This window comes from Neofelis nebulosa, chromosome 3 (genome assembly GCF_028018385.1).
Source record: "Neofelis nebulosa isolate mNeoNeb1 chromosome 3, mNeoNeb1.pri, whole genome shotgun sequence".
NCBI classification, from domain to species: Eukaryota; Metazoa; Chordata; class Mammalia; order Carnivora; family Felidae; genus Neofelis; species Neofelis nebulosa.
The window spans coordinates 141,873,621-141,895,763 of record NC_080784.1 but is presented as its reverse complement, the minus strand read 5'-3'; the positions used below and the strand labels follow the sequence as shown (position 1 = coordinate 141,895,763).

The window sequence follows — 22,143 nt, the reverse complement described above, 5'->3', positions numbered from 1 at the left end:
GGAAATGATGGAAAAGTGTCACACGAGGAAAAGTGACATTCATAAAACAGAAAAGTCCATCCTTGCCCAGCTGCTATAAACTAAAGCTTGGTTGGTGGAGTTTACAATTTGCTAATAATTAGTGCTTTTCTATATACAAAATTAATTATAGCATAATAAAATCCAATAGCATTTGTTCTTAATTCTCCTCTGATCTGCATTCTGTTGTTTATTCTCATTTGTTCTGATAAGGTCCATTGTCTGTAATGTTGCTTCATAAAGGGTAAGAAATAAATCAATGGTATTTAGCTTTTCTAACCATCTGGTCTGGCAAACATCCCAAAATTAATGTTTAAATCTGGGTGCAGTTCATGTATTTTGTCTTGTCTTAGGGAATATCTCCAGAGAGGGGAAATGAGGGGTAGGAATTTCCCTCTAATCTCACTGAGAAATTTGATCTTTTTGTGGATAGTGCTCTATAAATACTGTAGGTTTTCATTACATGTTAGGAAGTTCAGTTCTACAACAAAGGCCATGATTGGTCAGTTTGAAAGCTCTCGCTTAGGACACTTTTATTTTTTAGAGAAGGAGTTAGCAGACCTTTTCCACTAAGTGGCTATGTAGTAATGATTTTAGGCTTTTCCGACTATATAGTTTCTGTTGCAATCACTCAGCTCTGCTGTTGGTGCAAAAACAGCCATAGACAACATGCAAAGAAATGGATGTGGTTGTGTTCCAATAACATTTATTTACAAAAAGAAGTTCCTCCTTAAGTCAGATTACTGAGGTTAGTTCACCAAGGACCCTGCAGCTTCCTCCTGATTCTCCTGGGATGCTCACTCTGAGGATGCCTGCCTAATTAAGAATAGTATTTAACTCAGCCTTCTAGAACCTCCATATCCTGACACTGAGCGGCTTTTCCTGCCTTACCCTGCTCTAAAGCTCTCCGTGTATGGTCTGCTCCCACATGTATCTTCTGTGACAGTGTCACCAGTGGGACATGTAGCTTCTGTGACACCATGCTGCTGCTTGGTGGTTGGGGTAACTGGAGAGTGAGAGGAAAGAAAACACAATGATTCTGGAATTCTGAAGTAGGATGAAGAAGAGGTATTACCTTTAGTAGAAAGGCTGAAGTCACAGTAGGAAACTTATTTGAAAGAAAACATGAATCTCTCTAGCATAAAACCATTGCAATCATGGAAATCTTGTCTTGTGTAACCCTCCCTTCCTTTGCACATCTCTCACTTTAGCCTATTGGACTGACAAAAACCCCATCCCGGTTAAGTTCAACTCTGATTGCTCTGTTCCTCCCCCAGGCTGAACACGGCTGGGAAAAGCACACAAGTTCAAATGTGCACCACTGTGTACCAGGCCCCTGATTTTCCTCGGAAACCACATCCATTTCCCTAATCTATCCACTTCCCCACAACTAGAGGACCATTTGGAACCTCCTTCTCTATGCTCATATGCCCCACATTTCTGCTTCCACCTTCACTTGAGCCATTGACCTTGCTTCCTATTCAACAGGGAAAGAGAAACAATGAAAATGCAACCCCCACAGCTTCTTGCATCACCACATCTAGCCACCTCTCTGCCTTCTTGCACGTGCATTCTTCCAAGCTTCCTATCATCCTGCAATTCTTTCTCTTTCCCTCTCCACCAAATAACTTCCAACAGTTTGTGTGCCTGCTATCATCTCTCCCAGAGGAAAAAGAAAGAAAGAGAGAAAGAAAGAAAGAAAGAAAGAAAGAAAGAAAGAAAGAAAGAAAGAAAGAAAGAAAGAAAGAAAGAAAGAAAGAAAGAAAGAAAGAAAGAAAAAGAGTCCTTCTCTTCTACTCACAGACCCCCTCCAGCTCTAAGTCCACTCTGGTCTGGTCTTCCTTTTAGAAGTCGTTTGCATTCATGGTATTCATTGTTTTTAAGTTTCGTCTCCCTGACTCTGAGTTTTGCCCCCACCATTGTACTGAACTGGCTCTTCCAGGTCCCCAGTGACTTCTGCATTGCTAAATCCAGTGCTTAATTCTCAGTCCTTACCCCTCACCTCCCTTCAGGGTTTGACACTCTTCAAACTCTTTCTCCATCTGGCTGCCAAGATTTCACACTCTCCCAGTTGCCCTATACCTCCATGTCCACTCCTTCCCTGGCTCCCTTGCAAGTTTCTTGTTAGGTCCCCAACATCTGCACCTTGGCATGACCCAGAGCTCAGTCCCTCAGGCCTCCTCTCTTTTCTCTCTGCACACACAACCTCGGCGATTCATCCGGTTTTGTGATTTTAAATATCATCTATAGGATGATGACTCCCAAATTTACAACCCATCCCAGACCTTCTCCTGCACTTCAGACGCGTGTGCCCACCCTCTTGCCTTATTTCTATTTCCATTTGGATGGCCAGTAGGTATCTCAAACTTACTGTATCCAAAACCTGACCCCCTCCCCAAACCTCACAACTGTCAGTCTTTGGAACCTCAGTTAATAGCAATGTTTTCCCTCCTGTCTCTCAATTAAAACTTTGAAATTATCCTTCATTTCTCTCCTCATATCTGGCCTATCAGCCAATTCTTTTGGTGCTACCTTCTAAATATATCCAGATTCTTACCTCATCTTCCGCATCTATTGCTTCCACCTTTCACAAAGCTATTGTCTCTTGACTGAATTATTACACTGGTTTCCTAACAGATGTCTCTGCTTCCACACTTGCCCACACACTCTGCATTCTAGTCTCAACACCCGCCACATCATGTCATCCCTTCTCCGAAAACTTTCCGTTCCATTCCTGGCTCATCAGAGACCACACCACCATCTTTAGAGAAGCCTGTGAGGATCTCTACATCCTGGCATCATCCTCTCCCCTCTTCTCCTGCTCTTCTGCCTGTCTGGTTTCTGTCAAGGAACACTTGGCCCTGGTGAGCATTCCGACAATGCTGCTGCCTTAGAGCTTCTGCACTCTGTTTCCTGTGCCCACAAGGCTCACTCTCTCACTCCATTCAGGCCTTCATAGCAGTACTGTCTTCCCTGAGAGGTCTTCAGCGACCACCTTATTAAAAGTTGCACCCTATCCTATCCTTGGTCACCTTTTCCTGCTTCCTTGTGTCTATAGCACTTGCACCAGCTGACTCAATTTCAGCCTCATTCTACTCCATGGAAGCCCGGATGTGGCTGTGCAGCTGAGGCAAAGTCCTGTCATGTTACAGCCTCACACCCCTGGTTGCTGCACCAAGAACTGGAGTAAAAATGGCCCAAGAAGATGTAAGACAGGACATGTGAGCACCCAATACAGATGTCAACGGGCATAACCATACTAAAAAATCAGTCTGCAGTTTCTAACCTATTTAAAATACTGCCTCTCATGACCTTCTCAAAACTGATCGTATGAAAATAGATTTGGAAACAGACTTCCCTTTCTCTATCTGCTTAACCTTTAAACCAGCACATTGATCTTCCATTCACTATTTGCTTTTTGTTTTTTTAAGAATTAAAAAAAAATTATGCTTACCCTACTGTGCCTTCAGTCCACAAGTGAAAAATGTACTTGACTCTATTGACGTTTCTCGAATCCCAATGCTCCAGTTTGTTTCACCTCTGGAAAGGTGACATTTTCTGTGAAGGAACAAGGACACAGAATTTTGCTATACTTAGTTATGCTTTTGTTGGGATGCCTTATCAAATAGATTTTTTAACTCATATTCTAACAACTTGGTGTAACTAAATATGGAAGCTAGGTCCCTCAATATGTGCATTTGTATGTTTACATGTTTTCCAAAATAAAGAGAAAATACATAATATTTGGGAATAAAATATGAAAATCATTTTCACAAGTTACAGATGCCCTGATAACTCAGAAGTGGTGAAATTATATAAGGTCATCTCTAATGAGTGAAAACATTTTTGGTTTAGCACTTCCCACATCTTATACTCTCTTTATAGGAATTATTTAAGATCTGAAGATTTTAAGAATCTTTTAAGTGGTTATTTATTTAACTATCAAAACCTAGTAAATACATCTTTATACAAGTTTGGTATTACTAAGCTTCCATTTGACACAAAGGGACTTTGACATTTTTTAAGTTGATAGCTGAAAGATATTTCTTATAACTCAGGGCATTCATCATAAATTCTGTTGTTTTATTTTCTGACCACTATAAATCAATCTACCTTAACATATTTTCCATGTGGCAGAGATTTTTTTTGTGGGTTTTATGGTATAATTGATCTCAGAACAAAAAACAAATTAGAAATGTATTCACTTTGTAGGCCAGTTCAGGGATGGAGTTCAGCAGTAGAAGCATAATAATTTAAAAAATATGTTTCGCTAGCTTGCAGTATTCCGAAAATCACTAGGAAAGTAACTTGAAATCCTAAGCTCACAGCGGTCACATTAATTATGTGCACATTTACCATAACACCTTGCCTTCCATACCAGTGTGGAAAAGACAAGAAGAGACCAAGTAAAAACTCATTTATTGGAACCTGGGTACAAAGTGAGGTATGTGACTCTGACCTGACCACTCACAGTATCAATCCAATGGTCATGGTCACCAGTTCAGGTATACATACAGGGGCCACAATCCCTGGATTTTTTCATGCAGAAGCTTTTGGGAACTTTTTCATTCCTGTGAGTTCCCTGAATTGGAATGATATGAACTTGAGGCTATGTATAAACATATCACCTGCCACATGGAAAAGTTTACATAGAGTAGGAGAGAATGAGACCAACAAAGACAGGTGTGAAATAATAAGAAATATATATAGTTCCTTCCTCAATGGTGTTGCACCTCTCCTTATGTTACAGCCTGTTCCATAACTAGAGAAAATGGAAACATAGCAGATAAAGTGATAATTTGGAAAACACGAGAAACCTAAATTCCCTCCAGACAATACATATCAGATGAATGAGAAAATGGGTAGGAGAGCCTGAGACACTATCTCACCCGAAACCCCAGCCCCAGTGCAGTGATCTACCATCAGGAGGGAACTCATAACCCCCAGCTTCCTCAGAGAAGAAGTGCTTTCCCCACATTTGGTACCCAACTTTTAAGACCTGTGCTGAGAGAAGTCCCAAAACATCTAGCTTTGAATGTCAATGGAGCTTGCATAGACAAGACCCACAAGGCTATAGTGCCCTGGGAAACAGTTCTTAAATAGTTCATTCAGACTCACCCTGGCTCTACCTCAGGGCCCAGTACAGAAGCAACCAGCTCAAACCAGTCTTTCTGTGAGAAAGGCCTATTAGTTTATCTTCAGAGCTGTGGCTTGAGGGGCAGGCTGCTAGCTAGTTCAACATACTTCTAAACACCGTCTGTAATCTTCTCCAGAGACCTTAGAAAGGTGGGCACTATCTTTGTGTCCTCCTTCTGCATGAAGATACATATATTAGTCTCTGCCTCTTGTTCCTGCTGATATTTAGTCTTTGATCCTGATTCCTCACACAGAACTCTTAAAACCCGTGTAACTTCCTGTAATCTCTAAAGCACAAGGTTCAGAGAGCTTCCAGTTTGGTGAACACATCCACCTGCCAGGAGGGTGGCTCATCCCAACTCCATAAGGATAGAAGCTTCTGTACGTACGTGGGTCCCTTCCGGACCTCTGCCTGTGTATCTCTTCATCTGAATGTTCATTTTTATCCTTTGTCATATCCTTTATTATATAATAATCCAGTAACTATCAATGAATGTTTCCTTGAGTTTGATGAGTTTTTCTAACAAATTTATTGAACCCAAAGAGGGGGTTGTGGGAACGCTGATTTATAGCTAGGCAGTCAGAAATATAGGTGACAACCTGGGGCTTGTGACTGGTATCTGAAGTGGGGACAGTCTTATGGGATTGAGCCCTTAACTTCTGGAATCTGATGCTATCTCCAGGGAGATTGTGTCAGAATTGAATTGAATTGTGAACACTCAGCTGGTGTTGGAGAATTGGGCAGTTTGGCAATAAACCCACAACCCACACCTCTGATGTCAGAAGTGTTATTAAGTGTGGTTTTCCCCCCAACAGCAAGAGATCAAGAGAAAGGGAGTCTTGGTTATGTTGCTGGAATCCTGCAATCTTGTACCTGAGTCTTGCTTGTACAACAATAGTAATAATAATAATAATAATAATACAAGTTCCTTTGTTTCTTATGGTAGAGTTATGTTTGTGTCACTTTTAACTAAAAGAAACTTGATTAAGAGACAATGTAAGAAGTTAGTAAATCAATGAACTAATTAATTAATGTGTGATTAATGAAAAAAACTCCCCACTACTGGGACTATTAACTATTTAGTATGCAAATTATTTAATGGTAACTTAGAAATCTGAATAACCAGCATTTTCCTACTGTTTTAAAGCACTCTTAGCAGTATACTTCAAACCAAACGCTTTACTGCTTTATCTTTAAGCACACCATGTCAGAGGCTTAAAACAAGGGCTGCTATCAAGAAAATGGATTTCAAGACACAAGAAATAAATCACAATGATCTCCTTATTTGAGGAAAGTTTCACCTGCAAAGAAAGGAAAAGGGGAGTGTGGGAAAGTGTCTTCCAGAAAATTATATTTTCCCAAAGGTCATTTTGAATTTTAACAATTTAATCAGCCATCTGATTCTGATTTCAAGATTCAGAGGAGTTCTGAAGTGAATTCATAGAGGTTCACTTTATTATAAACAGAAAAACTTGTAGTCATTCAAATATTAATGACAGAGAATATCACCACTAACGGTACCGAGCAGAAACCAGGAGCCAAATAAAGGAGAAAGATGCTTTGTTACTCATCAATTTTAGAGTATTTACCACCCCCCAGGACCATCCTAAAGCCAAAAGTGAGGAAATATTTCCTACTTTTGCACATAATGATTTTTACTCCCTTGCTTGCATGATCCGGGTCTCTGAAACTTGGTTTCTGTCGACATAGATACAGAAAGCCTTATCTGGGTGAAATATACATTTTTTGCAGGCATTGATGCGATCTCTGGTTTGGGGTTACCAGTGACCTGAACGAAGAGAAACTAGGTAATGCATGGACAAGGAGAGAGCGGAAAGCATAGAGCTGCCCTAATGCCGTTGCTCTGTTCACAGTGAGGATTGAGCCATTCTAATCCCCTTGGATTTTTTATCTATCAAAACAGCTTGGGCCCATCAGCAAATTGCAGTGGCATATGGTCCAGGTTTACGAGTAATCTGGCACATGATTAAGGCAAGGGGGATGTCATCCTTCAGCAAATACTGAAAATATTGCAGGAGAATTTGGTGGGGTTTTAAAAAGTCAAACTGATAAAGATTATAATTATTAAATACATTCAAAATTCAACAATTTGGAATTTATCATGTTAAAATTTTCTTCAGATGTAGGAAGTTACCATGAGGGAGAAAAAAACCCGTGCCCAACGTGTTTAGAGTTAGTAGTTCTATTTCTCTGCTGTAGAATTAGTGACTTGAATGCTGGATCCCATCGGGCTATATACACTAGGCTGGATTTCATTGCAGACCATGTTTCTACTTCGTGGCAATCAGTTCGCTTCTCTAGGGTCCCAGTGATGAGGGGAAAGAGTTCAAAGAGAGGTTGATGTGCAGAAAGGTATAACGACAGATCATATCTAATATAACCTCCTCCCTGGTCCTCAAGCTGTAGTAAGCCTCCACCTACAGCACTGGTTCTTACCCTTGGGCAAATTCTAGATTCACCTGGGGAGATTTTTAAAAATATCAATGCTAAGAATCTTTCCCAGAGACTCAGATTTAATTGGACTTTGGCGAGGCACAGGAGCTGGCATTTTTATATAGGTACCCTGGTGTGTCCACTGTTCTGACAGAGCTTCGACCCTTTGAATTAGGGCAACTCCCGTGGGCTCAGCGGTACACAAAACTACTGGATAAAAACGGAACATGTCTCTCTGGAAAACTAATGTTACTCAAAGATTTGGGGAAGAAAAACTGGCATTATTTTGCTTCCTCTTAAAAGGATACTGTAGGTATAAGACATTATACAGATGTAAATACACAGTAAAGCACGAAATTCACATGAGATTTTCAGGTGAAGCTGTGCCCCCAGTACGTTATTCGTTCATCTTTCTCTTCCTTCAGAGACATATTTTAAGTAATAAAATACATCAAATATTATGAGTTCATTGAAACTACCTCAACGCTTTCAATTTCTCCCATTTCTTTGCTCATACACAACAATCTAATAATTACATACCTGAATATCTATCTAATAACCAATTTAACAATATGTGTGTGTCTGGATGTGTGTGGATGAGTTGATCTTTTAATCAGGAAAAAGATTTTGAAAAAAACAAACCCCTTAATACTCAACTGCATCTAGTCTCAAACAAGTTTAGCACTTACAGGTACAGTTACATAAGCCTGATTTACATTCTAATTCCTTCACAGATTATTCAGCATTTATGAGTGAGAGAAGGCTCAGTAGCAAATCGAGCAGCAGAAAGAAAAGAGGTAAAAATTTTTATCTCATTCTGCTTAATACTGCAGTGTTCTTTACAGCCACAACATAGAATAAAAATTTTTTCAGGTTTTCTGGTTGTTTCAGGCACTGTATTCTTCTTCCATCAAGTTATTTCTCATTGGATTAAAGCTAGTTAGTAATGCAGAAATTCATGACCATATAATTCAATCTGTGTATAAAAGAGATTAAACTTCCCTGAATTTCCACATTCAGCACATGCCATAGGAGAAACAAGCCAAGTTGAACTTCACTGTCTGCTAGTCTTTGACCTTGAAAACAATACCGGCATTTGCTTCAGTAGGGTTCCAGAAACTACCCTTACCAATGAATGACCTTATGTTTCTTCTATTGTCTCTTTAGGGTTAATTAATCAAAATTAATCAAAATAATCAAAATTATTTATTGCTTCATTTTTACTACAGCTTCCAGGGGTGGGGGGGGAGGCATAGTTTTATTTTACTCTCATCAAATTAATTTTTGCAAAATCTCCTGCTGAGTAAATCAACCAGTGACCACTTGGCCAGCTGCAGCGTCAAAGCAGCATCACACCATCATGTGGAGACCGCCCCCCCACCCCCCACACTGTGTGGGCTTTTAGGAGGGCTCTGTGTCCAGTAGGACAAACTGACCCAGGAGAGCAGACATGAGAGATTCACGACTATGGCTCTGTTGAAAAAAAAAAAAAAATGTCTCAAGTTTTCATTTAAAATATTCGGGTTGAACACTCAACATCATTTGGGAAACCTCACAACCTTAAATCAAGAATATGTCACAGGAGGTTGGACTTGATCTTTGGCATTGGAGCAAAATCTTGAAAAGGCCACAAAGTTCACTGGTGGGTGGGGGAAATGAGAGGTGGTTTCCAACATTGAAAGGAATCAAGTCACCTCCCCCACATGGAAAGATCAGAGTAGATTTTGGTGATCTGCGAGGAAAGTCATTTCAATGGGTGGGAGCTGTTTTGCAGTCTGTGGATTTTGAAAGCAAAAAAAGCAAAAGGATCATAGCATGAGGAAACTGTAGGCTGGGCCAGAATCAGTGTAAAAGTGTTGGAAGCGATTTTCCTGGCTTTCCCATGAATCATGCACATTCTAAGGGTATTAGAGTGAAGTTTTGGAAAAGGAATGAGCTACTTACCCCCAACAAGATGTTTTCAGGGCTGATAGAGAAGGAATTAGAGTCAACTGGGGCGGGGGGTTGGGGGGGAAGCCAACATTCATCTAAAACACAAGATCCCAATGCAAACCCAGAGAAGAAACAAAAGAGCAGATTAGGTAAATCAAGGGGGTTTGCTGATAGAGATCATAGCCAAATTATCCATGGGCACATTGGAGACAGTATATTTCCTATTAATTAAGTAAATTAAAATAATTTCATGTTAATATTTCTTATTCATAACTCATGTGCACTCAGGATTTCTGGGAAAATTGAATACTGTAGGCAGTGATTGTCATTGGAACCCAAGAGTTTACAAAGTCAAAGAAAATTCAGGAAAGGTACAAACTAACTAGAAAGCACAGCCACACACTCCCATAATGTTTTACCTTTTCCCAGGTTGAGTAGATTTGAAACAGGAAAAATATTTGTATTATTCACAGAATAAAAAAAGAACATCCTATATTTCTGCTTAGGGTGTCCAGGTGTAGGCAAAAAATTGATATAAAAAAAACACAAAAAACACTTATTAAAAGTAACCAGGTAGAAATGTTGCAGTTTTTATTAAAAGCAAGGAAGGCTTTTCACTTTCTAAGGAGTTAACAAATTCTGAAACTGGTATAACCTTTCTGGGATTTTTAACCAATATTCTGCTTGAAAGCCTGGTTAAATTAATATATATAGTATATTATATATTACATATATACACTATATATATAGCATATAATTTGTAGCTAGAGCTCTGATATATATATAATTGCATATAATTTGTAGCTCTAGCTATATATATATATATATATATATATGCCAAAGATCAAGATATATATATATATATATATATATATATATATATATATATATCAGAGCTCTAGCTACAAATTATATACTGTCCTACCAGATTTCCTCCCAACATATATAATTTGTAGCTAGATATATTTATATATATATATATTTATATATAATTGTGTGTGTGTGTGTGTGTGTGTGTGTGTGTATATATCAGAGCTCTAGCTACAAATTATATACTGTCCTACCAGATTTCCTCCCAACAAATAAAACAGTTAAAGTAATAGTGCCATCAATAGTTGCCATTTACTGGGTGCCAACTAGGTGCCAGATGCTTCCAGAAATTCTGAAGTATAGTTACCAACCTAACCTAGAATTCATAGATAAGGAAGTTGAAATTTAAACAAGTTAAGCAACTTTCCCAAGATTTGGCCAGGGTCCTGACTCAGAGCTCTCTGATTTAATAGCTCATGCTCTTAACCGCTGCCCATTACCCATTACCCATTGTCCCACCTCCCAGGATTCACTCATTCCTTCCTTTAATAAATGTGGCACACTCGCTCTGTGCCAGGTGTGTTTTAGATACAGCAATAAACAAAATGCTACAAATTTCTGCTGTCTTGGAGCTTACAGCCCATGCTCTTCACATACATTTCAGGGGCTATTAAGTGCTAGGAAGGTTAGAACAGGGTAGAAACTTCGATAAGTGAATGCCTCTCATCCTTCCTCACCTCCAAAAATGCAGCTTGACCTCTCAGTTATACTTTTTTTCTTCATTACTGTTATTCCCAGCTTGTCTTTTATTCCTATCTCATGACAATCCTCTTATTCTTGTAAACCCTTCCACTCTCCTCTTCACAGGACATTTCCTAGATCTCAATGTCTTTGTGAAAATCTCTGTCTGATGATACCATATGCCTAAAAGCCCACTGAAGAATTATACTGAAAGGCAGCATTTGCAGTTTCAACTCTGTGTGGCCACACAAAATCTTTGCTTCTCTAAATTCTTGCAAAAAATAAGAGCTATATCATGCACATTATCTCCATCTCTTTGTTTACTTCAGTCATCTCAGTGATACTTGGTTTAAGGTTTTCCTCTCTGCTTTAACTTTTATCATTGTTCTTAGTAATTTTTGCAAACCTGTGGCTGAATTAGCCAACAGCAACTCCAGAACATATCTCATCTCCACTGTATACATGCAACCATGGCCATAGCCGGGACTTCACCATCACCCCAAGCTCACACACCTCTGAAATCTTAAAGTTCTATGTCCAACCTATCCACAGTTTCCTATCCTTCGAGCTACTGTGTTTGTACTAATAACATGTTTGTTTCCCAACTTTAGTGAGACTTGAAGTTTATTGACTTCCCTAGTCTAACCCATCAGTCAGCCTCTTCCTGTCCCCATTTCCATGGGGACAATAATCCAGAACTCAAACCACTCTTTCATGCATCATATTGTTGTACCAATCCCGTGATCCCCACTACTTACAATGGATAAAACATGAAACTCTGTAGGTCCATGTCACTGCAAGTTAATAGTGCCCAGTAGGCCCTTAATATTGCCTGAAAATACTGTCATGTTCCTAATCAGCTTGTCCCTTACTATCCAGAGTAACATACCATTTTACCTGTGCCTCCCAAGCTCCCTATTAGTGTATGTATGTAATCCATACTGAGCTCTAGGCCTCCCATCATGCTTTACAGAGAAGACAGAGACCATCAGGAGGAAATTTGGCCAACCTCATACTCACCACCCATATGTTGCTATATTTGCTTTCCATTCATTTTTTTCTGTGATTTCTCTAGGCAAGATATTCTATCCTTCTTTCTAAAGCTAATCCTGCCATCCCCTCCAGTTCCCATACAGCAGTGGTTCAATCATTTATTCTCTTATGGTAAATTCCCTGACTTCTCCCTCTTCATTGACCTGTTCTTTTTTGCATACAGGGCTGCTCAAGCCTCTGCCGGGCAAAACATTTGCCTTTAACCTGCTATCCCCTTCTAATTTGCACTCAGTCTCTCCCCTTTTAAATAGAAGTCAGTTTAAAAAAATAGTCTGTTAATAAGTATTTTAATTACTTATCATTCACTTCACTCTTTTATTCTTGCCATCTACAACCCCACTCCAACTACTTCATTGAAATAATTCTTCTAAATGTAGTTCTTTGCATAGAGAACTTCTGGTTTATACTTGTTGTCCTATCATAGTCATTAGTAACAATCCCTGTATTAGTCAGGATTCTCCAGAGAAACAGAACCAACAGAATGTGTAGACAAATTGATAAATAGATTTACAGGTAGATAGAAGATGGATAGATAGATAGATCAGAGATAGATAAAGAGAAAGATAGAGATGATACAGATGTAGAGATAAATGATATAGAAAGGGCTTTATTACAATTATTGAAGCTGAGATCTGCTGTCTGCAAACTGGAGAGCCAGGAAAGCTGGTTGTGTGTAGTTCCAGTCCAAGATCAAAGGCCAGGAGAGTTGATGGTGTAAATTCTAATCCAAGTCTGATGGTCTGAGAACCAGGATTGCCAATCCCAGTTTGAGGGCTGGAGAAACCAATATTCACACTCACCTGACTCAGGTGGAGAAATGGTGAATTCTCCCTTCCTTTGCCCTTTTGTTCTATTCAGACTCAACTGATTGGATGGTGCCCACCCCAACGGGTGAGGGCAATCTGCTTTACTCAGTCTAATGATTCAAATGTTAATTTCATCTGGAAACACCCTCACAGACACATCCAGAAATAATATTAAGCCAAATATATGGGCACTGCATGGTCCAGTTGAGTTGACGCTTAAAGCGACCATCACAGTCCCTTCTCTCTCAAATTTATTCTATTTTGGATGATGATTTATATCATCACTCAACTTTTTGATCTTTAATTTACTTGACTGCATTGCAGCGATTACCTCTGTGACCCAGCTCTTTCTTCGAACTCCTTGACTCTGGAAGACCACTCTCACGTGGTTATACTCTGACTTCACCAGCTAGTCCTTCTCAGTCCCTTTTATAACATACTCTTTCTTCCACTTCTCCTTGAAAGTTAATATTTCTATACCTTTATCTCTTGGCCAACCTGACAAATACATCTATACTAATGATGACAACAACTATTATGACTGTTCAATAATTCCCTATTGTACATATCTAAGTCCAGATCACCCTCCTCCTGACTTCCAGGCTTTTATATATAACCACTTACTGGAATTTCTACTTGGATGCCAAAAAATATGCCATAAACAGAACCCATCTCAAAATGAACCCATTAGCTTCCTTCTAGATCTGCTTCTTTTCTCAGATTACCCTAACTACATAGTTGGCAACACCCATACCCATTCTTCAAATCAGAGACTTGAATATCATCTTTGACTCATCATCTTCCCTTACTCCCCTATTCCACATCAAATTTGTCATCAGTTACAGTTATTTCTGCTCTTTTGGAGTACTTCCTAAATTTGGGGTATCTGCTTATGTCAACTGTGATTTCCTTGGTTTAAGACTTTATTAGTTCTCACTTTGTTATTATAACAACCTTTTATCTGGTCTCCCAACCTCCACTTTTAGCCACTAGTTTGATCTTTCTAAATCCTGCCATGCCTTCACAGTGACTTTAGGCAACACCTTTATCTAAGTCTACCCATCTAGTCCTTGCACTGTATATACCAATATACTCAACTCAAAATTGCTGATTTGAGCCAAGTCTCTCAGGCTTTTGTATATACTTCTTCCCCACCCTAGAAGAACCCTCCTAACCTTTCCACTCTTATGTGGCCTCAATATCAGCTGCCTTTGAAAGTCTTCTAGGCTGGGTTAGGTAGTTCTTCTTACACAGCATCTGTTGTCTCCTTTCACCACAGAACTCATCTTCCTATAGTGCTAATTGGAAAGTTGGTGTTTGTCTCTATTACTAGACTATGAACTTTGGGACATCTTTGCATCCACTGTGCCTAGCTTAAGACTTGGCATAGAACAGGCACTCAGTTAAGGTTTGTTAAGTAAGTCATTGAATGGATGATGATCAGCCAATTAGAAACAATTTCTGCCACAATAGATGAGTACAGGGGCCTGGGTGGCCCAGTCAATTAAGCAGCTGACTCTTGGTTTCGGCTCAGGTCAGGATCTCATGGTTCCTGATTTCAACCTCTGACTCTGACAGTGCAGAGCTTGCTTGGGATTCTCTCTTACCCTCTCTCTCTGCTTTTCCCGCACTCAGATGCACTCTCTCTCTCTCAGTCTCTCTCAAAATAAATAAATAAACTTTAAACAAAAATAATAGATGGAGTACATTTTAATAAAACATTTATATTATATATATATATATATATATATATATATATATACAATTTCTTTTCTTAAAAAAGATTTTAGTTCAATCCAGAGACTTTACAGTGCTGCAGAAGTGCTTAAGTTACTTGCTAAGTTCTGCTCCATAGTCCAGGACTTCCATTTCACACTTCACCATTTAACACCTGTAGCTTCATTTTTTTTCTTTGTTATTTATTATTTGATCATTAAGTCATACCCTGCTGTCTGTTATGGTTATATTAAGGCTGTGCTTGTGCAGTATTTCTGGCTTCCAGAAATGCAGGCCAGCCAGTATAGACATTCTTTTCTTGTACAGCCACCTGCTTCCTGAGACATATGTTTCTCTCTTTTCTAATACTTGTGTTTCTGAAGCACTTTTAATCTAGACATTATTCTAAAGACCCTTGATATTAGAGTTTTACTTCTCTTTTAAACTCAAAAGGATGAGGGAGTAAATCTTGTTTTCTTGGCTAATTAGTGAAGTAAGATATTTTATACTTTATTTAAAAGAAAAACAATGAAAGGGAAATAAGGATCTGCCATTAAAATGGGAAAAGGAAATCTTCCTGTTTTAGCCATGCTATCCCAATTGGAAAGTATGAAATAGTCATTTGCTACGAAAGGTCTAAGCAAGCATCAACAGGAGATTTGATAAAATGTTGAACACAGAAATATCTCATGCTTATTACCTCACAAAACAAAACAAAAATCCATATTGAAACATGGCAAATTCAAGTTGGAAAATGAAAGAAGCTGTCACCTATGGAAAACCTAGCTCACTTTATCCCTACGAAGAGTTTTGGGTGGAAAGAAATAATAGAAATATTTTTTATTCCACTAAATTTCTGTTGCTAAGTGTTAGAAAGCTTTCCCTTGCTCCCATTAGATCAAAAGTCTCTAAAACCTCATCCATAAAGAATCTTGTTGATATCTGACCCTCTTCCTTAATCTTCACTTGTGCTTTTCATAGCCTTATACAATGGTAAAATTGGGGGGGGGGGGAGACTATATAAAGACTTTGTATATGCTGCAGTGAAACTTAAGGTAATGAGAAATTATATAAAATATATTTAAAGGGTGTCCAAAGAGGATAGGGCTGGAATTACTCATCCACCCTCTCATCCAATCCAGCAATCTCATTCAGTCTCTCTCTTTAGAATTCCTCGCAATAGAGGCATGTTTGGATGTGTCTTAACCTCAAGGTTCTTTCACTTTGTTTTTAGTCTCTGCAGACTCTTTTGTGCAGGCCTAAAAATCATTTAATTAAAAGTTTGTATAATTTTTTCCATAAGTTTATTTTCATTAAGAGGAAATTTTAGAATAATCTTCCGTACTTCTAGAAACAGGGGCCCATCTTATTTCTTCAATATAAAGAAAAACCTGGCATTGGAAAAAGACTCTAACATAAAAGAGGCCAAAGAAAAGGATTAAAGGAAACACTTCAATTAATTTTCCCACAGAAGTTAGAAATGAGTTTACAACCATGTAATAAGGACAGAATAACATAAATGGAAAACATTCAGAAAATGGGAAAGTGCTTTAGGAGATTAAAGATATGAGAGAAGAAGTATAAATAGCCAATAAGAATGCTGTAAAATAAAGTTGAGGAATTGACTGAGAAAGTAGAACCAAAAGACAAACAGAGGGGGGAGGTCAGAAAATGATCAATATGGGACATCAACCTGCAACTTATAGGGGTTCTAGAAAAATAATCTTTCAAAAGAATCAAAGAGGAAATTATTGATGACAAAATACAAGGAAGTTTTCCATTTTCTAGAACTTAAGAACATGTGTCTGTGATTTCAAATTTCTCAGCAAGAACACCCTAAATGGAAAAAAGAAAGATGGGGGAGAGGGGAAAAAGAGGAAAGAGGGAAGGAAGGAAGGAAGGAAGGAAGGAAGGAAGGAAGGAAGGAAGAAAAGATTGCAAAAGCTTCCAGAGAGACAAAAAAGAAAGTCATTTACCAAGGATCAGTAATCAGAATAGTATGAAACTGCTTAGCTGCAGTGCTGGAAGCTAAAATAAGAGATAGTGAAAAAATGACACACAACCCAGAATCCTATAGCCAAAGTACCAATGGCTGATAAAATAGAATAGAGATATCTTCAGACATGCAATGCTTCAAAACATCCATCTCTTACACAGCTGTTCTCAGAAAGCTACTGGAGAATGCACTCCAACAAAATTAGGGAGTGAATCAATAGGGCAGGAAACATGAAAGCAATGTGAGATCCAAGACAAAACAAGGACAAGATGGCTGTGAAAAAATCCTGGAAGATCTGGCAATTGACAGGGAAGATTAGAAAAAGAAAATTGAAAGCTCTTGGAGAAATATTAAAGAACTCAAAGAAAAAAAAATCATTAAATTGACCTCTTATTTGATGTGTTTGGTCAGTTCTTTCAGAGATTTTTATGACTGAAGAATGCATAAGTAAATGAACTAAAAAAGAATTATTAGCTTTTAAAAAGACCTCAAAATGCAAAATGCAAAAATTGTAAAAAAAATATAGGAAAGTCACTTTATTATATCAAGTGGCTTAGCAGTTGACATCTATCTAACCAAAAATAATCTAAATACTGAATACCGACTTAGTCAAAAGTGGCAAAACAACTGTATTAGAATGATAGGGGAGAGTCCCATGTACACCTGAGAGAGGGCTGTGGGAGGGATGGGGGTAAATATTGTCTGTAGTAAAAAATCAAATAATAAGGTCTAACATTTTTAAATAAAGAAATATTTTGCTATTTAGACAAATGGAGAGGAATACCAGAAGCAAAAGCAAAAAAAGTTCACATTGAGAAGTGGAACTCAAGGATGGAGAATGTATGATAGGTGGACCACTTGCTTTATTTGAAACCTCTGTACATAGTTTAATTCAAACAAAATTTAAATGCATGGCTTAATGTATCCAAGAAGAAATATAAAACTTAAAACTCTATTAACCTTCAAAGGCTTCTGGCCTCTTCATGTAATAATGGCTTTTCCATCAATGGCATAATTTCTGCCGGTTCTGCCAGAGAAAATCAAGTCTTGTGTGGTCCCTTACCTGGAACCCCACCTGCCTCTCTCCTGGGGGGTCTTCCAAGTTTAACTCTTGAAAAACCAGGTCATTCATTTACACAGTAATACACTACATTGCTTTGGTCATCAATTTGAGCAGCACAGGCAATGCTCTTGATGTACATTAAGTTTGCAACTCTAAATATTCACTGTGCCTTTCACTCCTTTTCACACAGACTTCTGATGAAGTCTCAGAGCCACCGAGGCAAGCCCAGATCATTAGAACTGAGAGAGCATCCTATTCTTACCTAAGGAGGCACATGTCCTCAAGTCTGCTCTCAGCAGGGGAATCTTTGGAATTTACCCCTCACTAACAAGGAAGGGTTCCAGCTAGCAAGTTGTAAACCTCATCAATATGTCTTTTAAGCCCTTCCAACCCATACACTATACAGAGAACAATCCACTGTGGCCAAGAAGAACCAAACCCACAAGCAAAAAATAAATCATTAGTACACAAAAAATTCTGCGAATACAAGATCGGTTTGACAACCCTTTGAAATAATCATGCTTTAGTACTCACAAGAATGTGTGACAAAAATACATTTCACAATATTGCAATGAACTATTTTTAATTTTATCTAAACTCGGTGAGCTCTTGAGAGGTTTTTACACCTGTGGTAATTTGCCTCCTCATAAACATGTCTGGATTGCAGCACGTCTTGGCTTCTACTTAGATAGTTTTCTCTTAGTATGGGACCCAACCAGAACCAAAAATTCCTTAGAAATCTCATGATGAAGTTTGTTTTCAGAAAGTTTCAAAGTGAATTACAATTGTATAAGCAGCTTTTAAGAATCTCAGTGAGAGCGAGATGAAAACCTTTCCCAAGTGTGACCCCAGATGTAATTCCAACAATTGGTCTAATGCACCCAAACCCATTGTTACCTCTTTAGTCTTTGCAGAATCTAGACCTAAGTCGTAGAACACATTTCTCTCTGACTACAAACATCAGCTGTCCACTTGTGGAGGCTGATTTATGTCAGTCAAGACAGAAGCCACAAGGAAGCCAAAGTCACCATTTGTTTGCTGAAGTCTGGTACCATCTGGTGAATTTCCAGGAATTTAGGAACATTCTGTCTCTACTCAATGACACTATACCACAGTGACCATTCGTGGGGGTCCAAAAGTAAAGCAAATCTATGCCCAAGGAGGGAAAATGCCCCAACTCAAAGAGTTTACTCCTCCCAAAGCAAGCCACTCGTATGCCTGAGGAGAGATTCTAAGCTCATTATCTATTTAAAAGATGCAGACAACTTAGCTTGATATAAAAGTGAGTTGTTACCCAATTAACTGTCATAGAGGGTTGCTCTCCTTGTCAAACAAGCTCTCAGGGCTGCTGAAACGAATGACATCATAACTAGATCATAGTTAAGGAAAGACATAAGCATGTTAAGGAATAGGTCATCTCATCAGTCAGAAAGTGGATGCCAAGGAGAAAGCAAGAAGAAAGGCAAATAGGGTCTAATCAAAGTGATGATTTTTTTCAAAGGGATTTTCATAAGAATCAGTGGCCAGAAGAAAATTCTCAAATGGAATATTAACTTTCCATGACTCATGGCAAAAGAAATTGGGAGCACAACTAGCCAATAAGAGGAAATATTTCCTACAAGATATCCAACAAAACATGACTGATCACTTGACTTTTAACCATATTTTTGTACTGATTTATATTTTTTGGGTTTAAGAGATGGGGCCATTTGTCCAAAGAAATAAATTATTCTTAGAAAATATTCCAAAGGAGATGTTATGTCATATCAGATTTTGACAACTGAAGCCCCCACATAATAAATGACACACACACACACACACACACACACACACAACATTGGGTCTCTAATAGAATAAATCATGTCATAATGAAATTGAGTTCACAAGCTTTTCTAGTTATTTCTGTACCTTCAGCTAGCAAATGTTTACCGAATGAATGAATGAATGAGTGAGTGAGTGAGTGAATAAATCTATTATGCTGTCTATAGCAATGACTAACAATATTAATAGTCTCTTATCTTAATTTCAACACTTCAGCTCTAGGAGGTTAGATTTAGAATTGATGGCAGATCACAATCTTAGCCATGTTAGACCAGGGGCCATCCTAAGGATATTCTCACCTTGCTCACCTCTGAAGAAGAATGTACCTAAGGCCAGAAGAAACTCAGAGAGATGACTAAGTTTCCAAAATCTATAAAAGATTTTTCATCCTGATTTACGAATTCACTGGCACCTGTGACTAACAGTTTGCTCTAAAGCAAAATTCAGCATAAGGCAGGTCCATCTTGAACTCTATCCAAAGGGGTTTAATTACTGAATCACACACAAAAAATCTTGTTATAAAATGGATTTACCCAAAAGGCAGCCAGATGGCCTACTTCCAATGCATTAGTGAGGATAAAAAGAATGACAAACATGTTGTTTCCCCCCTAAGATGTTTGTTGTGTTGCTTAGAGGAGTCAAAACCCAGGTAATAAGAGGAAGTTGATGCCTGAGAAAGGAGATGAAATCCTGCATCAGCAACTGAATAGAATCCTTTGACTGGGGTCTCAGCAGATACTGGGGGAAGACCATTCCTCTAGACCAGGATCACTGTTTCCAGAAAATGTGGGTGCTACTTGCCTCCATAAGCAACTGTATCTTAGGAACAGAAATTTTAATTGACTGAAACCCACTGTGTGAAACTTAGAATGGAAATTGGGTTCTCCACCTCCGCAGCACCTTTATTTTGGGCTATGAAGCTTTGGAAGGACAGCAGGGAGTATAAACTGGCTATTGGTTGTCTCCTGTATTATTCATTTATGTGGAAAAAAAAAGGGGGGGGGGAGGAAGAAAAAGAAAAAAAAACCTTCCTGGTTCTGAAGAAGTTACACAAAAGATAACAGCACTGTTAGAGGGAGGTGTGCGTGTTAGCTTATGAAGTAAACGGACCTTTTGTACATTTAGTGATGAAAGGAAGAGCAGTTGTCATCTGTCATCTCTGAGAAGAATGTCACCCATGAGAATTGCACCATCCCTCTGTACTGTGTAGCTTTATCCAACTCTGCAAAGGGATCTTCCAGAGGGCAGACACTGTGCTTTATTTACACTTGTTGCACCAGAGTCAACAGACTGCCTGGCACTTAGTAGGTTCTCAATAAATATTTGTGGAATGGAAAATCAGATGAACAAACGAAATAATGAATCCATCCTGTTTACACTTCTGCATTTTGTTAAGTTTATTTATTTATTTTGAGCGAGAGATAGAGCAAGAGCACACGAGTAGGGGAGGAGCAAAGAGGAAGAGAGAGAATCCCAAGCAGGCTACCAGTGCTAACAGCATGGAGCCTGATGCCAGGCTCGATCTCACAAACCCTGAGATCATGACCTGAGCCAAAATCAAGTGTCAGATGTTAACCGACTAAGCCTCCAAGGTGTTTAGTATACTAAGCCCTGTATACTTCTGTATTTTTTAAAAAACACAAAAGTACATAGGCAGAGCATATTACAGAATAGAAAAGAAAATGATTCGTAGGAAAAGATCTTAAAAAGCAGCAGGCTCAATGCCTTTATTTTAAAGATAAGGAAAACAAGACTTAGAGAAATTTAACATTTTATATTGACTAGAGATCTCAAGGTTTTGAAAAATACATATGGAATATGTGTGAATGCCACACTGTTTCAATCATATCCACAACTGCCCAGTTCTCTGATGACCTCCAACTCACTTCTGGGTTCCCTTCAAGTTTATTTGCCCAAAGAATGTAAACTATTTTAAAATTAGCTTCAGTAAAACCTAATTAAGTAAGCCGTATATGGAAATGGTTTCTAAAACACAAAAGGGCCTGGGAGAAATTGTACGTTAAAAGTGTGTCTTTTAGGTAGAAAAACTCACAGCGCTGCAGGTAGGTAGATAAGGATTCAAATTCGGGTGCCATTAACACTTTCCAGCCATGCAAACTTGGGAAAGTTAATCTTTGAAATTCAGTGTTCTGGTTTTTTTTTTGTTTTTTTTTTTGTTTTTAGTCAGTAAAGATTTGACATCTCATCTTTCAAAGTCATTACAAGAATTATATTAAATATTATATGCAAAAGCACATCAGTGCTTGAGGAAGCGAAGGAAAGGGGCAAGTTAAGGAGAGCTGGTTTTGCTTGGTGATCAAGCATGTCTATTAGATGATCTGAGTTAAAATCCTGATTCTCTTAGAGGCTGTGCAACTTTGGGCAAGCTACTTAGCTTCTCTGTTTTTACATCTGTAAATAAGAAATTATAATAGTACATACGTCACAGGATAGACTCAATGATATCATAGTGGTGACATGGTAGTGTTTGGGCTCAAAAAATTGAGAGTTTAGCTGCAGAAATACAGCAGGTGTATCTGAAGAGATGGTAAGTAAAGGGGAAGCATGTCAGGGAAACAGGTAGTTAGTTGTATAG

General features: G+C 38.5%; 1 long non-coding RNA gene across 1 annotated transcript in view; it reads left to right on the top strand.

Annotated features, from left to right (window-relative positions):
• The window catches only part of LOC131506176 (uncharacterized), a 28,068-nt gene extending 6,237 nt beyond the window's left edge, over nt 1-21,831 (top strand). The window contains exons 2-3 of the long non-coding RNA XR_009258770.1: nt 8,344-8,406; nt 21,732-21,831. This is a non-coding gene — a long non-coding RNA (uncharacterized LOC131506176). The remainder of the gene's footprint in view (nt 1-8,343; nt 8,407-21,731) is intronic.
• The last annotated feature ends 312 nt before the right edge of the window (nt 21,832-22,143 follow it).